Source organism: Hyla sarda, chromosome 1 (genome assembly GCF_029499605.1).
Source record: "Hyla sarda isolate aHylSar1 chromosome 1, aHylSar1.hap1, whole genome shotgun sequence".
NCBI classification, from domain to species: Eukaryota; Metazoa; Chordata; class Amphibia; order Anura; family Hylidae; genus Hyla; species Hyla sarda.
This window is the reverse complement of record NC_079189.1, coordinates 515,104,463-515,120,891: the sequence shown is the minus strand read 5'-3', so window position 1 is coordinate 515,120,891 and position 16,429 is coordinate 515,104,463.

Below are 16,429 nucleotides of genomic sequence, written 5' to 3'. Positions count from 1 at the left end.
TGCCCGTCCTTGAGAGCCCTTCATATCCCGAACACACTCTCTTTTTACCTATGAGAGTGACCATTATGTAGTTTTATGGCCCCGGCCACTTCCCTAGTTAATGACTTCTAGGTTGAGGCTAACGACCCTATGCTTGTGCGCCTTCCGCGTATCCCCCATTAGGCTAGAGATCAGGCTGGTCCTGTCCTCTTATTTTGTCATTATGGCAACCATTGGTAGTACCCTTGCTTTCGTGTCTATACGTTTGCTACTCTGTTATGTCTCTGTACTCACTCCTCCTATTTCTCCCCTTCCCTCTCCTAGGTCTACTCACTCGCTCATACCTACCTGCCACGCTGCGGACGACGGGGTGCTCACCGGGCACTCGGGTAAGTGTTACCACGTTACATACACCCACCATGGCAGTTGATGTCAAAATTGCCTCCCTCAACATCAAGGGTTTCAACACCCCTGAGAAGAGGGCACAGACCCTTTACTCCCTCCACAAACAAAGAGTGCATATTATCGCATTGCAAGAGACACACTTTAAATCTAATCACCTTCCGCCCTTTAGCTCCAGATACTACTCACAGTGGTTCCACAGTACGAACCCTGAAGCCAGGACGAAAGGCGCCTCTATTGCCTTTCATAAATCTCTACCCATCCAAGTGTCCTCCTCTCTATTGGACCCTAATGCTAGGTATGTCTTCCTTAACTGCTCATTGGCTGGTATGTCCCTCACCATAGCCTCCATATACTCTCCTAATACCTCCCAATTACCTTTCCTCCTCCGCACTCTTGATGCATTGACTGAGTTTGCTATGGGTCCTATTATACTATGTGGAGACCTCAATTTACCCCTCTTCCCAACATATGATACCTCTACTGGGTCCTCCTCCATCTCCCACACTAAACTAAGAGCCCTGAGGCGTAGGTTACATGAATTACAGTTGAGTGATGTTTGGCGTACCTTACACCCCCAAGGGAGAGACTATACATTTTATTCCCACCCCCGACATTCATATAGCAGAATAGACTACATATTCTTTCCCCACCACCTTCTCACCACTGTCTCTTCAGCCTCCATAGGCGTAATGACCCTGTCTGACCATGCCCCTGTCTTTTGTACCTTTTCCTTATCCTCCCTTGCCAAGCCCCATGCTTCTTGGAGACTTAATGAGTCTCTGCTCCTGGACGCTTTATGCCTGCAGGATCTTGGAGACTCTATTCGGCATTTCAACCTCGACCATGCTGTCGACCCCACATCCCCGGCGATTAAATGGGACGCTCTGAAGTGTGTACTTAGAGGGGTGCTTATGAAGCATGGGGCTCGGTTAAAAAGGGACAAGTCTGCCAAATTTCTTTCGCTGACACAGAAACTCAAAGCCCTAGAAACTCTACACAAAAGCACCCAACAAGACCAGACATACAGGGAGCTGACCCGAGTTCGACATGAGCTCTTAGACCTGTTAAATGCCTCACACCGCCATTATAAACAACTTACAGGCAAAACCTTTTATGAATGGAGCAACAAATCTGGTCGCCTATTAGCATCTGCCCTTAGATCCAAACGCTCATCCACATTCCTACCGGCCATCCGGACTGAATCTGGCTCCATCTCACACCTCACACCTGATATACTTGATACCTTTCGTACCTACTACAATGACCTGTACAACCTACCCAAACCCCCCACCCACTCCTCTATAGCATCGACGCCTCCATCCCTGCAGCAGTACATAGCCTCTACCGGTCTACCCCAGTCCGTTCTCCAAGCGCTTGAATCCCCCTTCACCCCTGAGGAGTTGGGCTCCGCAATTTCCGCACTCCCGACGGGTAAGAGCCCAGGTCCGGATGGTTATACCTCTAAATTTTACAAGACCCTCCAGGCGGATTTGCTGCCCCCACTCCTCCGGGTGTTCAATAATGTCTCTATGGACTCTCCCCTCCCCCCCTCCTTCCTAAAAGCATACATTACAGTCATACCCAAAGAGGGTAAGGATCCTCTCCTTTGCCCGAGCTACCGACCAATATCCCTGATTAATGTAGACGCCAAACTGTTCGCGAAATTACTGGCCAACAGATTAGCAGAACATTTGGGCTCCCTTATCCACCCTGATCAAGTGGGCTTTGTGCGCGGCCGGGAGGCGCGTGACAACACCCTGAGAGTCTTCTCATCGATCCATCACGCACGGCGTAATGGAACCCCTCTCCTCCTCCTATCCCTGGACGCGGAGAAGGCCTTTGATCGGGTGGATTGGGACTTTCTGAAAGCAGCGCTCTCTCAACTGGGATTGGGAAAGCTGATGCTAGACAGGATCCTAGCTTTATACTCGAACCCCTCCGCCCAACTTCGTATAAACGGTCAACTTTCTGCCCCTTTCCACATCAGAAATGGAACAAGACAAGGCTGTCCCCTATCCCCTCTCATATATGTTATCTGTATGGAACACCTACTCACAGATATTAGACAGAACCCAGACATACGTGGCTTGTCGCTGGCCTCCTCCCAATACAAATGCTCAGCATTTGCCGACGACCTCCTCTTATTTCTGACCTCCCCACTGATTTCCTTACCATCACTCCTCAATACCATACGCACATTCTCTCGATTCAGCAATTATAAACTCAACCCCACCAAGTGTGAGGCTCTCAATATATCCCTGTCCGCTCAGACGTGGACGGCCCTGAAATTGTCCTATCCCTTTAAATGGCAGGAGAGCTCCCTCAAATATCTGGGAATACACATACCTACGGATTTGACGGACTCGTACCGCCTTAACTTCCCTCCTCTTCTCCACACACTTCGCTCTGATTTATCCAGATGGGAGCGCAGAGACTTCTCGTGGTTGGGCAGAGTCAACGTGTTCAAGATGAATGTTCTACCTAGACTATTGTACTTATTCTCCTGTATCCCAGTTCACTTACCTCGCTCTTTCTTCCGGGAGGTCTCTGCGCTACAAACTAAATTTGTTTGGGCTGGACGTCATCCTCGCTTAGCTAGACATGTCCTAATTAGGCGTAAGCAGAAAGGGGGACTAGCACTGCCTGACTTCACTTCTTATTATCTAGCCACCACCCTCACCAGACTACTAGACAGTTTCCATCACAGGGCATCTAAACAATGGATCTCTTTTGAACGCGAAGCATCGGGGATTGATATCAAATCCATATTATGGCAACCGACCCACGTGATTCACAAACAGGGCCCCACAGATATCCCCCCGATTGCAGCCTCCATACTCACCGCATATAAGACATACCTGAGGCACACCCCCCTGCTGTCCCCAGCTGGCCCACTCACTCCCTTGTTCGGTAACCCGACTTTTCCACCAGCTCAACACGTCACTTCGTTTTTATCCCTTCGCCGAGCAGATGCACCCACACTCCGAGATCTCATGTCACCAGGGGGACTACGAACACTCACAGACCTCCTCCAGGGCTCCCCACCATCTATACACCATTCTTTCCAATACTCCCAACTGATTCACTATTACCATTCCCATAAGGCCTGTCTGACTCTCCACAGAGATTTCACAGCCTTTGAGGAACTGTGCGTATCCCACCCTCCTCCACATAAGTCAGTCAGTACCCTTTACACCCTCCTACTGGCGACCTCCACCACTGATCCCCTACCCTTTCACTCGGCCTGGGAAAGGGAACTAAACTGTCCCCTCTCCACAGACGACTGGACCCAAGCCTTCTCATGGTGCCACCGGTCCTCCACCTCGTGTAAAGCTCATGAAACCAACTACAAAATATTAACGAGGTGGTACAGAGTTCCCTCCCTACTGTCTCGTATCTTTCCAACGGTTTCGGACACGTGTTGGCGGTGTGGTGGTCCGGGGGGCACCATGACTCATATTTGGCTAGACTGTCCGGCCCTCGACTCCTTCTGGTCTCAGGTCATCGAGATAATATCTAAACTGACCTCTATCCAAATACGTAAAGATCCGAAGCTGATATTACTGTCTATGCAGCCACCGTCCTGGCCTAAAATGTCTTCGAGACTCATACACTTTCTCCTATTAGCAGCCAGAACAGTGATCCCTAGGCTATGGAAATCTGATACCCCGCCTACGCTTTCGTCCTGGCTTCGTGAGGTTTCCCACCTCAATCGTATGGAGGAACTCCTTGCGGACTCCCGTAACCACTTAGATAGGTTCTTTAGTATCTGGAGGCCCTGGACAGAGTTTATGTCCTCACCCGACTTTGAAACCCTACACTTACACGCTCATGACACTGCTCTACACCCCCACTGACTTACTCTTACAGAGAACTGCCATCCTGGTGCCCGGTCACCGCCCCCGAACCCGTACGCACTGACAGGTAACGTACTCCTAATTTCTAGACCTTTCCTTCCTCTTTTTGTCTTCCCCTCACTTACCTTTAACCCCTGAACTTCTCTTATCTCCTATCTCCTATTTCTCTCTATCTCCTTCTCCTCCTCTCTGCCTACCATCTCTGTCCTCATGACTAATATGGCATTCCATACCTGCCCCTTAACTATGCCTGTTCGATACTCTTCTACAGCGAAGCAAGAGAATGATATAAGTGGTTGACCATGTGTTAGATGTAGTCACAAGAATGCCATCCACCACTTATTGTACCGCATAGATCCCTAGGGACCCATTGTATTTTTCTCATGTTTAGATTGTTCTCCATTTATACTTTGACCCCAATGGTCAGAGAATATATCAGGTTAACGCTGTTATTCACTCTCTTGGTGTGGAACAGAATTGTTCTGTATTTTCTTGTGAAACTTTAATAAAAATTTTACTTTGAAAAAAAAAAAAAAAAAAAAACTATGGGTCTACAAGAACATGTTAGTGTAAATAATTAAGATTTTGAATTTTCGCCTCCACTATTCTGCTGTTATTCCTGTGAAACACCTAAAGGGTTAACAAACTTTCTGAATGTCATTTTGAATACATTGAGGGGGGCAGTTTTCATAATGGGGTCCATTGTGCGCTATTTCTCACATAAAGTCCCTCAAATTCACTTCAAAGCTGAAGTGGTTCCTGAAAAATTCAGATTTTGAAGTTTACTTGAAAAATTGGAAAATTGCTGCTATACTTTGAAGCCCTCTGATGTTTTCAAAAAGTAAAAACATGTCAACTATATGATGCCAACATAAAGTAGACATATTGTATATGTGAATCAATATATTATTTATTTGGTATGTCTATTTTTCACCAAGAAATGATGCAAGTATCGACAAAAAATTTACCAATGTCATAAAGTAGAATATGTCACAAAAAAAACTATCTCGGAATCAAATTCATAAGTGCAAGCATTCCAGAGTTATTAATGCTTAAAGTGACAGTGGTCTGAATTGCAAAAAATGCTCTGGTCCTTAGGGTCAAAATGGGCTCGGTCTCAGAGGGGTTAAAGGGGTACTCCGCCCCTAGACATCCTTTGGATAGGGGATAAGATTTCTGATCTCGGGGGACCCCCACAATCTCCCTGCTGCACCCAGCATTTGTTTAGAGTGTTGGGTCCAGCGCCGGACGTTCGAGACATTATGGCTGTGCCCCACTTGTGACATCACAGCCACGCCCTCTCAATGCAAGTCTATGGGAGGGGGCAAGAAGGCCATCACACCCCCTCCCACAGACTTGCATTGAGGGGGCATGGCAGTGACGTCACGAGCGGGGCATGTCCGTGATCTCACGAGCCTCTGCCCTGCATCACCAGTCATGCTACGGATGTCTGGGGTGCCACAGCCAGGATCGCGCATCTATCCTTTAGATAGGGGATAAGATGTCTAGTGGAGGAGGACCCCTTTAAGGCAAAAATGGGCTGTGTTCTTAAATAGTTAAATACATCAACCTCCAAAGCTGATACAGTGACCCCCCGACCTACGATGGCCCCGACATATGATGAAATCGACATACGATGGCCTCTCAGAGGCCATCGCATGTCGATGTCAGCATCGACATACGATGCTTTTCTATGTCGGGGCCATCGCATTAAGTGCTGTCCGGCAGCGCCAAATGCTTAAGCTGCTGCCGGATAGCAGCTTAATGTTCCCCGTGTGGTGCGGTAAGTATTACTTACCCCTCCACGATGCTCCGGGGTGCCCTCCGGGTCCAGCGCTGGTCTTCCGGCGTCTTCTCGGCCCTCTCTGATGACGTTAATACGCTGCTGCGCACGCCATCCAATAGGAATGGCGTACGCAGCGGCGTAATGATGTCGCTACGCAGGCCCAGTAAGGCCTTGCGGAAGACAGAAGAGGACCGGAGAAGACAGCAGAGTACCGGAGAAGACAGAAGAGGACCGGAGAAGACAGAAGAGGACTGGAGAAGATAGCGGAGAGCCCAGCGGAGGCCCGGGATCACCATCGGGAGCGGCGGGGACACCATCTCGAGCGGCGGGGACAGGTGAGTACAGCTTCCTATACTTTACATTGCACGGATCCCTCAACATACGATGGATTCGACAAACGATGGCTCGTTTGAAACGAATTACCATCGTATGTTGAGGGACCACTGTATTATTAGTTATTCTTGCTGTCTAATACATCCCATTTCTCAATAGTGTAACTATCACAAGATAATCAATATTATTCAGTTCACTATCAATTTTATCCCCATGATGTATTAAAAAGAACATTCAAATTAATGATACATAAATAAATATATGAAAAGTGTTTTTCATTCCATGATAATACAAATAATCCTTATACATTTTTTTATTTTATTTATTTATATAGCGCCTACAGATTCCGCAGCGCTTACAATTAAGTACATAAAGTAAGATCTCACCAAGATTCTGAAATGAAAGAATGAAAAAAGAGGTGTGTGATCTTTCAGTTTATAGGTAAAAGTTAAAGGTTGCTGGTGCCAGATGTTTCCCCAAATGAGTTTGTGCCTCCTTACATGGGCATGTACCTGTTCTGCATTTTTGACCTTGCAATCAAACTGGAATTAAACTGGCTCAACAACTGCCCTGGGTGACCTGCTATTGACTGCATGAACTTCTACACTTGGGTCATTTGGGGCCCAGAATAAGAGGTCAAAAACTGGTCAGCACTCTGCAGCCCTGGTATGAAAGACTTTACCGCTGTGATTTATGCAATTTGTACAGACAGGTTAAAGAGACCTTAAAACACAGCACAATGTTCAGCTTACACTCCGTGCCCCATTAGTTTGAAAAATAAATTTTGTCTGACCAGTTAAATCTCTAGTGGATAACTTAACTGTACTTTATCCCATGCGCTCTTTTTATTAACCCTTCCCAGTCATTTTCTTTGCACAGATTTATAAAATAGATGTAGATGTTTAACATAGTTTGAAAAGCTTTCCCAGGACTCCCACAAAGGCAAAACAGTCTGCTCCTATATACATGAAAAATAAATATAAACATGATAAAAAAGAAATAAATACAACTTTGCTTGGAGATAATACAACAGCATGTCGCCCAAGAGAACAGGGTGATCAAATAATAATAGTGAAGAATCCCAACTCATCCACATTTAAGTCCTATTAGAAGTGCAGTGTCCAACAAGTAAACAAATAAGTAAACAACTATATTATATAACTCTACCACACAGTTGCTGAAACATATTATGGGAAACTTTCTCACAGATTCAGAGTCTCCACATCTCTGTTGGTTGGAGCAGTCATGTCCTGCTGTGCTTGGTCTGCTCTGTACAAAAAAGTCCAGCAAAGATGTTAAATGTATGTGTCGCAGTATGTAGATAGATAGATAGATGTGTGTGTGTGTGTGTGTGTGTGTGTGTGTGTGTGTGTGTGTAAGACAGTATATGTCTATGCATGTGAATTTTTTTAAAGGGGGGTTCTAGCCATTTTCAAGCAGGAAAGGGCAGGACAAAAAAAAAACTTTTTTTGTCTTGCTTTTTTCGGGCCTCAAAAGACTTTTAGTGTGTCTATGTATGTATCTGTGTTGCAGTATGTTTGTGGGGGTGTGTATGTGTATCAATATATGTGTGGGTATGTATCTATATATTTGTTTTACAGTATGTGTGTGAGTGTGTGAGTGTGTGTGTGTGTGTGTGTGTGTGTGTATGTGTGTGTGTTTTTGAATACATATACACTTAATATAGATGATTGGTCACACACCTCCTTTTTCAAAATCTTGTGTATCCCTCTTTGCTCTACAGTGGCACCAAAAGGAAAACAAAGCATAATACTATATGTGCAAAGAAGTGAAATCACCGGCACCGCTAGATGTATAACAGCCATATATTCTTCAGGTCGTACGAACACCTAAACGTCCACTAATCTGGTACAAGTATACACCACTTAAAGTCTATGGCATGAGGGTCGACTGTATAGTCCTAAGGGCGGTGCTCCTCTATCAGAAAAACAGCTCTCCATACAATACATCCAAAGAATCAGAGCGCACTCACCCGGAGTCGATCGCCATCCAGAAATTCCAACACTGGTTATCCTCGGTCCATCAGGAATGTCGCGGGAGAGAGAGTGGGGGAGTTTTCAGACGCTGGCCACGGTCCGTATCACACCCTCCGGCGCTTCGTCAGGCCACAGTGCCAGCGTCTGAGAACTCCCCCACTCTCTCTCCCACGACATTCCTAATGGACCGAGGATAACCGTTGTTGGAATTTCTGGACGGCGATCGACTCCGGGTGAGTGCGCTCTGATTCTTTGGATGTATTGTATGCGAAGCATAATACTGTTACCATTAAAACCATTGGGATAAACGGAAGACTCTAAGGTATTTTAAAGAAAAAAAAGTTTAGACTAGTCAATCCCTTTTAGACTCCAGAGTTAGAAAAAAGAAAATATCTACATAAGAGGTCACAATAAAAATTCCATGCAGATTGTTCATTTATTTATAAAACAAAATATCTATTATATAAAAAATAAAAGACATGGTCATACAGGAAGACACATTTCCCCTGCTTTACACATATCTGTTTACAGAACTGAAAGACACTGATTTATCTTGAAAATCTTAATAGCTACTTAAGGATGGTTAAACAAAGGTGATAAGGGAAACAAGTGAAACGTCTCTGGCCTTTCTTAACTAACAAGTAAGCTAAAGTAGAGCGACCTGTTGTCTATATTGTTTTTCAGAATTGTCAGTCGCTCTAATCTCAATCATCGCGGTGAAATCTGCCATTCTGCTTGGTGACATAGCTGACATTGTACAGGAGCACACACTTCAAAGCTCCACAGCCAGGTGTTCTTTAAATAAATGGTTTCAATTAGTCTGCTTGACATGGCAGTCACCATCAATAACTCAGCGCCCAGGATAGGAACATTTACATTATAATTAGAGAGCGAGCTAAGATTCACCTACATAGACGTCATCTGCTTAATTAGAGGTCTACAATTATTATCCCCTAATTAGTCTTAATTGGAACATTTTCTATTACATTATCATTACAAAGTACTTAAAGGTGATATGGCACTCATTTAAATCTTCTCCAATATTGGTAAGTAGTAAAATAACAAATAATCAGTATTCTTGTATTCAGTATTCAGTATTCTTTACAATTGCCCATTTAACACCTAAGCAATATCGGAGGTGAATTTACATATCGATGCCTTGGTACTTTAAGGGCCTTTGTGACTATAAAGTTAGCACAGGAGCTGCGCTTGCTTCACAGAAGGCAGCAGCCAGGACCTTGTCGCTAATAGCAGGCATTAACGATCATGCTGATCCTCACCATTAACTCTTCAAGTGCTGTTGTTAATACTTATCACAGCATCTAAAGCAGTGGTGGGGCTTGTATTCACTCATCGGACGACCCTTAGCATGATTGTGTCTGTCTGATGAATAAAAAATCCACCTGGACCTCTACTTACCTGCTTCTTACTTGGAATATGTTTGTACAGTCTGCCCAAAGAGTTCATGTTTGACTGAGTGTCAAACATGAACACGATTGGTAGACATAGGGAACGGAATCTTAAATAAGACCCCTATCCCCATTGTCAACACCTCTGCAGCCAAATCGAGAACGTGCCAGCTACTGAGCAGCGCAACCCAGTTAGTGCATATAGCATGTTATAGCATATATCATATTCCAAAAATCAAGAAATATAAAAAATAAATAAATCATACTAAAAATAAAAGTAAATTAATAAAAATATATAATAAAAATATATATTAAACATACAATCTATCATGTCACAACAAAACAAAATATGCAACATGTCCCTATGTCGCCATCAGTTTATTCCAAGAATATCATATTTATGTAATAATAAAAAATTATCATCCAGAGTGGAAAATAAAAAAATCCAGGGAAAAAGAAAAAAAGAAGAAAAAAAAAAGGAAAATTTTGATCTCATAAAATAATTCATTAACTTTATACATAAATCATATCACTTCCTATGCATTAGGTAACGAGAATTAAAAGAGAGTTGTAGAGACGCTTACAATTCGCTACACTGTAGTAAAATCAACATTCAGCTGATGAATCCATCAAAATTCCATAATGCCTGGACAATGTACCGCCTTGGCCATTGATAGGCTGAGAGGCGTGTAATGCAATAAGCCACAGCATTGGTCTCCTTGGCTCAGTGCATCACACTGCTGCCCAGCCTATTGAGCTGCATCCGGGGACCACAGCCGGACTAGGAAGACAATGTCGGCGGAGGAATAGATTGAAATACGGGGAAACTGGGGGAGCAGAGGCAGGTGAGTGCTGTTTATTGTTTTATTTTAAAGGGATACTCTGGTGGAAAACATTTTTTTATTTTTCAATCAACTGGTGCCAGAAAGTTAAACAGTTTTGTAAGTTACTTCTATGTAAAAATCTGAATCCTTCCGGTACTTATCAGCTGCTCTATATTCCAGAGAAAGTTCTTTTCTTTTTAAATTTATTTTCTGTCTGACCACAGTGCTCTCTGCTGACACCTCTGTCCACATCAGACAGTTGCTGACATGGACATAGGTGTCAGCAGAGAGCACTGTGGTCAGACTGAAAAGAAATTTAAAAAGAAAAGAACTTCCTGTGGAGCATACAGCAGCTGATAAGTACTGGAAGGATTAAGATTTTTAAATATAAGTAATTTACAATTCTGTTTTACTTTCTGGCACCAGTTGATTAAAAAAAAAATAGTTTTTCACCGGAGTACCTGTTTAAGGCAGTTTGGGCATTATGGATTTTTTTCCAATTAGACTTCTTATTTAAGTAGTTGAAAACTGCTTAAATAACTACTACTTTTAAACTATAGGCTTACTTAGAGAAAAGATATTGGAATAAGACGATATTTTGTCTTAGGCAAGGTCTACGGACATTTAAGATTTAAGTAAACAAAAATGAGAACCCCTGTGGTGCCATCCTCCATCTCTGCTTTAGGTATAATACAATTTATCATGTTTATACAAATTAATTTTTAATTTGTGATAATATTACATGTAATAGATACAAAATATGTGGTGGGCTTTTGCAACAAGAATTTTTATGATCTCTATGATCTAAAGTAAAAATAAGAACTGTTACATTGTCTAATGACAAACTTGTCTTATTTTCTTTTTTTTCATATATATTCATCAGTTGTTAACTTTTCTTACAATATTTTGGATAACAGCATGCCTGTGGCTAAGTGCAATATTGATGAATGAAGTCAGGCTTATCCAATAGCAGTAGATTGCTTATGGATTGAAATGTATTTAGTTCATTAGTTATTTATTTGTGTATTTATTCACCATATATATACAAGTATAAGCCAAGTTTTTCAGCACACTTTTTATGCTGAAAATCCCCCTCAGCCTATACTCGAGTGAGGACATGCCCGGCCATCCATCTGCCCATCTGTCCCTCCGCCCCACTACTCACCTCCTCCTGTCAGGCCCCCTTCTCTGGTGGCACTGCTCCAGGCCGGCTGCGACCCCAAGTAAACTCAGCCAGGGTAGGGACGTTGCAAATTTAAGAGCAGCAGACGTTAATGCACAAGGTTGCCCCTGACATCACAGACGTGTCCCTTTTCTGGCTGTGCTTTGCAAGAGGAGAATCCTGCCGCCGCCAAATACTGGAGCTCCTACAAAGTGCAGACTGTGGAGGTGAACTTGGGAGGAGCTATGGGGGGCTGGCGTGGCTGCGCTATATGTGTGATTCATGGCTATGGAGGATGACAGAGGGAGGGATGGATGTGTGGCAGTGGATGATGACAGGGGCTGCTGCATTACCCATCCTAGGCTTATACTCGAGTCACTACGGTTTTTTCCAGTCTTTTTTTTGTGGTAAAATTAGGTGCCTTGGCTTATACTCAGGTCAGCTTATACTCGAGTATTTACGGTATTTACTGGTTTCCCTCTTTCTTTAATTTAGACAGCATAAAATATCACTGCCCTAGCTATCAGTTGCTATACTGACTTGGCAGATAACTTTTGTATAACAATGGCATCTGATCCAAAAAAATAAAAATAAAACTTGATCAGCAACTGCAGAAAGAATGAAATAAAAGTACGGCCATAGTTGTAACACTAATATGCAAATTTGCTAAATAAATACAGCAGCACTCCGCAAACTCTAGGATAGGTCCATAAAGGGGGACATTTATTAAGGTGTTTAAAGCCTTTTTTTTTTTTGCATATAAAAGTTGCAAGAAAAGTCACACATGCGCCTAAGCACTTTTTTTTGTGCGACTTTTGTGGGTAAGCAAAAAGTTACAAACCGCCTTACCTAAGCAAAATTCCTTATTTTTACTTTGCAGTGGTCAGGTATTAATGATGTGCGAAAGTCGCACGTACGCAAATCCCCCTTCAAAAAGGCGCAAGTCTGCTCCAGGTCAGACCTGGAGTACAAAACTCCCATACATAAGCAAATGTTGTTGTTTTGCTTGTGTGCTCCAAATGTATCAACCCCCTGTGATAGTATGATAAATATGTAGGACATAAACAAAACTAAAGCAAAAAAAATTTACTTAAAGAGTAGCTATCACTAAATTACATTTCCCTATTCCCTCTCCCCATCTGTCCCTGACACTAACTACATCTATCCCTGTCTGTATTTCTGCCCAAATCCCCATAAAAATACCTTTTGAAGAACGGCTGCAGGAGCTCAGAGTTGAGCTCTCTGGTGAGGGCAGGAAGTGGGCAGCCCCGGCAGGTGCGACGTCATCTGAAGCCTGGCCGGGGCTCTCTTCCGCCCGTCTCCTCTCTCTTTCCAGCAGCTCGCGTGCTGCAATGAATGAGGAGAGGGAGATGCAGGGGGCGGGAATATTTAAATTTTGCGCGCCGCGCGCACACGAGCGCTGTACTTGCTCTCTGCCTGTATAGGAAACAGTCAGAGAGCTAGCACAGTGCTTGTGCGCGCGCGGCATGCAAAATTTAAATATCCCCGCCCGCCTTGCGTCTCCCTCTCCTCATTCATGTGAACGCGCGTTTTGGACCACGCTGGGCCACGCTGCCCGGCCAGCGTTGGTCCGAACGTTCTGAACGTCAGGGGGGGAAAGTAATCCTGAGCCATATAGGGTGACACCTAGTGGCCAGGTTTACAAATGTAAAAAAAACACATAAAACATGATGTTTTTTTTTTTTAATAAAATATATTAGAATTTTTTTTTACATAATCTATTTAATATATATATATATTTTTTTTATGAGAGTACCCATTTAAGAACTTGCTTACCAAAGCAAACAATGATAAATGTACCCCAAAGAGTTTGTTTAGGTGTATTGCATTAGTTAAAATGTGTCTTCATTACGGTATTACTAACTCATAAACTACCAAAAAGGCAGCCCAAAAAAAAAACCTTTTTTCCCATATATCAAAAAAGTGAGATTAAAAGTGCAATCTTTATTGTATTAGGTTCGCACTTAGTAGTGTTTTAAAATATAGAGCACCATGTCGTCCTACTTCTTTAAATATATATATATAAATAGACCATCCGGTCTAATGAATTGAATACACACTGAAGCGAAGACGAGGTGCCTGCAGAACACCTACATTCAGCGCTATTATAGGACAATGGAGCTCAAAGTTAAAAGCTTAACATGGCCCCCCTCGACATGTTTCACTGCCTCAGCAGCGTTATCAAGAGGTAAATGGGCACATTTACCTCTTGATAACGCTGCTGAGGCAGTGAAACATGTCGAGGGGGGCCATGTTAAGCTTTTAACTTTGAGCTCCATTGTCCTATAATAGCGCTGAATGTAGGTGTTCTGCAGGCACCTCGTCTTCGCTTCAGTGTGTATTCAATTCATTAGACCGGATGGTCTATTTATATATATATATTTAAAGAAGTAGGACGACATGGTGCTCTATATTTTAAAACACTACTAAGTGCGAACCTAATACAATAAAGATTGCACTTTTAATCTCACTTTTTTGATATATGGGAAAAAAGGTTTTTTTTTTGGGCTGCCTTTTTGGTAGTCTATGAGTTAGTGGTCAAATTCCACCCTCCATATATTGGTCTCAACTAGATATGTTCATTACGGTATTACAAATGTGTCTGCATATTATTTTAATGTGCTCTGTTTAAGTCTATGGAAAATTGGTTGTTGTGCATGCAGTATGTGAAAATACAGATGCATTTTTTACAGCTGGATAAATAATTTACATAACTACAATATAAAATGGGGGGGTGATGCTTTACATTAACCCACTCTGTCCCTCTTCTGAATCTATGAAACTTGTTTTTTGCTGAGTGAACCATAATGTTTAATCATTACATTTTCAGGTAGATCTGACTTTTTGTTGCTTTTTAACCAAAGATTTGTAGTGGAGAGCTGACGAAAACAGAAACTCTGGTGTTAGGTATTTTTTTTCTCTGACAAAATTTGCTTTGAGGAGAAACTAGATAAATAACTAGACATTTCCAACATCACAATACCAATTATGATTTTTTTTTTGTACTATTTTAAGACCCAGGGCTATAATAAGGCAGGCCAAGCTGCTGCCTTAGGGCGCACAGATTACAGAGCCGAGGGGGGTGTAAAAAGTTATAACCTTTTTTTTTTTTTTTTTTTAATAAGTCACTTGCACTGCTGCCCGCCAGGTAGCATGGCCCTTATATGTCCTAGTGCTGGGCACCATAGAGGACACAGCAGCACAGCTGTGTCAGGGGGCCGAGACTGTGACTGGTGCGCAGGCAGCAGCAGGGCTGCGCTAAGATGCCCTTGACAGCGGCATTTCCCAGACCCACTGACCCCCCCCACCCTGGAACCTACCGCCAAACTTCAAGCGCACATCCACTCCCCCCTCTGGAATAAACCCTTAACCATTTCACCAAATGCACCGCCCCTGCCTCACAACAATTCCCCCCATACTAGCCTCCAACGGTCAGGTGAGGAGGCCGAGGAGCGGGTGGGGGGGTATGTATGATGTGTGTGTATGTATTATGTGTGTATGTATGATGATTGTATGTATGATGTGTGTATCATTCACATGTCACACATACACACATCATACATGCCCAGTGTATGCATGATGTGTGTATGTATGAAGTGTGTATGTATGTAATGTATGTATGATTTGTGTATGTATGATAATGTGTATAAGCTAAATGTATATGTGTATGTTTGATGTATGCGTACATGTATTATGTGTGTATGTATTATTGTGTGTGTATGATGAGTGTGTGTGCATGTATGTTGTGTATGCATGATGTGTATGTATGATGTGTGTGTTTGTATGAGGTGTGTGTGTATGTGTGTATGTATGATGTGTGCAGGACGTGTGTATGTTTGTATGTATGTAATGTATGATGTGGGGACAGTGGCGGGTGTATGTATGATGTGCATGTATGGTGTGAGTGTTTGTACGATGTGTGTAGGAATGATGTGTACATATATGTATAATATGTGTATGTATGTAATGTATGTATGATGTGTGTAGGATGTGTATGTATGTAGGATGTGTGTATGTATGAAATGTATGATGTGGGGGTGGCGGCGGCGGGGTTTATGTATGCTGTGTATGTATGATGTGTGAGATTGTATAATGTGTATATGTATGCATGATGTGTGTATGTATGAAATGTATGATGTGGGTGGGGGTGGTGATGGGTATATGTATGATGTGCCTGTGTATGTATGATGTGTGCATGTATGATATGTGTAAGCTAGACAGATGTATGTATGTTTTGTGTGTATGTATTGTATGATTTGTGTATGTATGATGTATGTGTATAAGCTAGATGGATGTACGTATGTATTTTACTGCTTATGTATATAAGCAGTAGAAAGAGAGAAGTGCTCATGCCGCTGTACAGAGCACTGGTGAGACCCCACTTGGAGTATTGTGTGCAGTACTGGAGGCCGTATCTCTAGAAGGATATAGATACTCTAGAGAGAGTTCAAAGAAGAGTTCAAAACTTACCAGGAAAGGTTAAAGGACCTTAACATGTATAGCTTGGAAGAAAGAAGAGACATAGGGGATATGATAGAGACTTTTAAATACATAAAGGGAATCAACACGGTAAAGGAGGAGAGCATATTTAAAAGAAGAAAAACTACCACAAGGGGACATAGTTTTAAATTAGAGGGGCAAAGGTTTAAAAGTAAT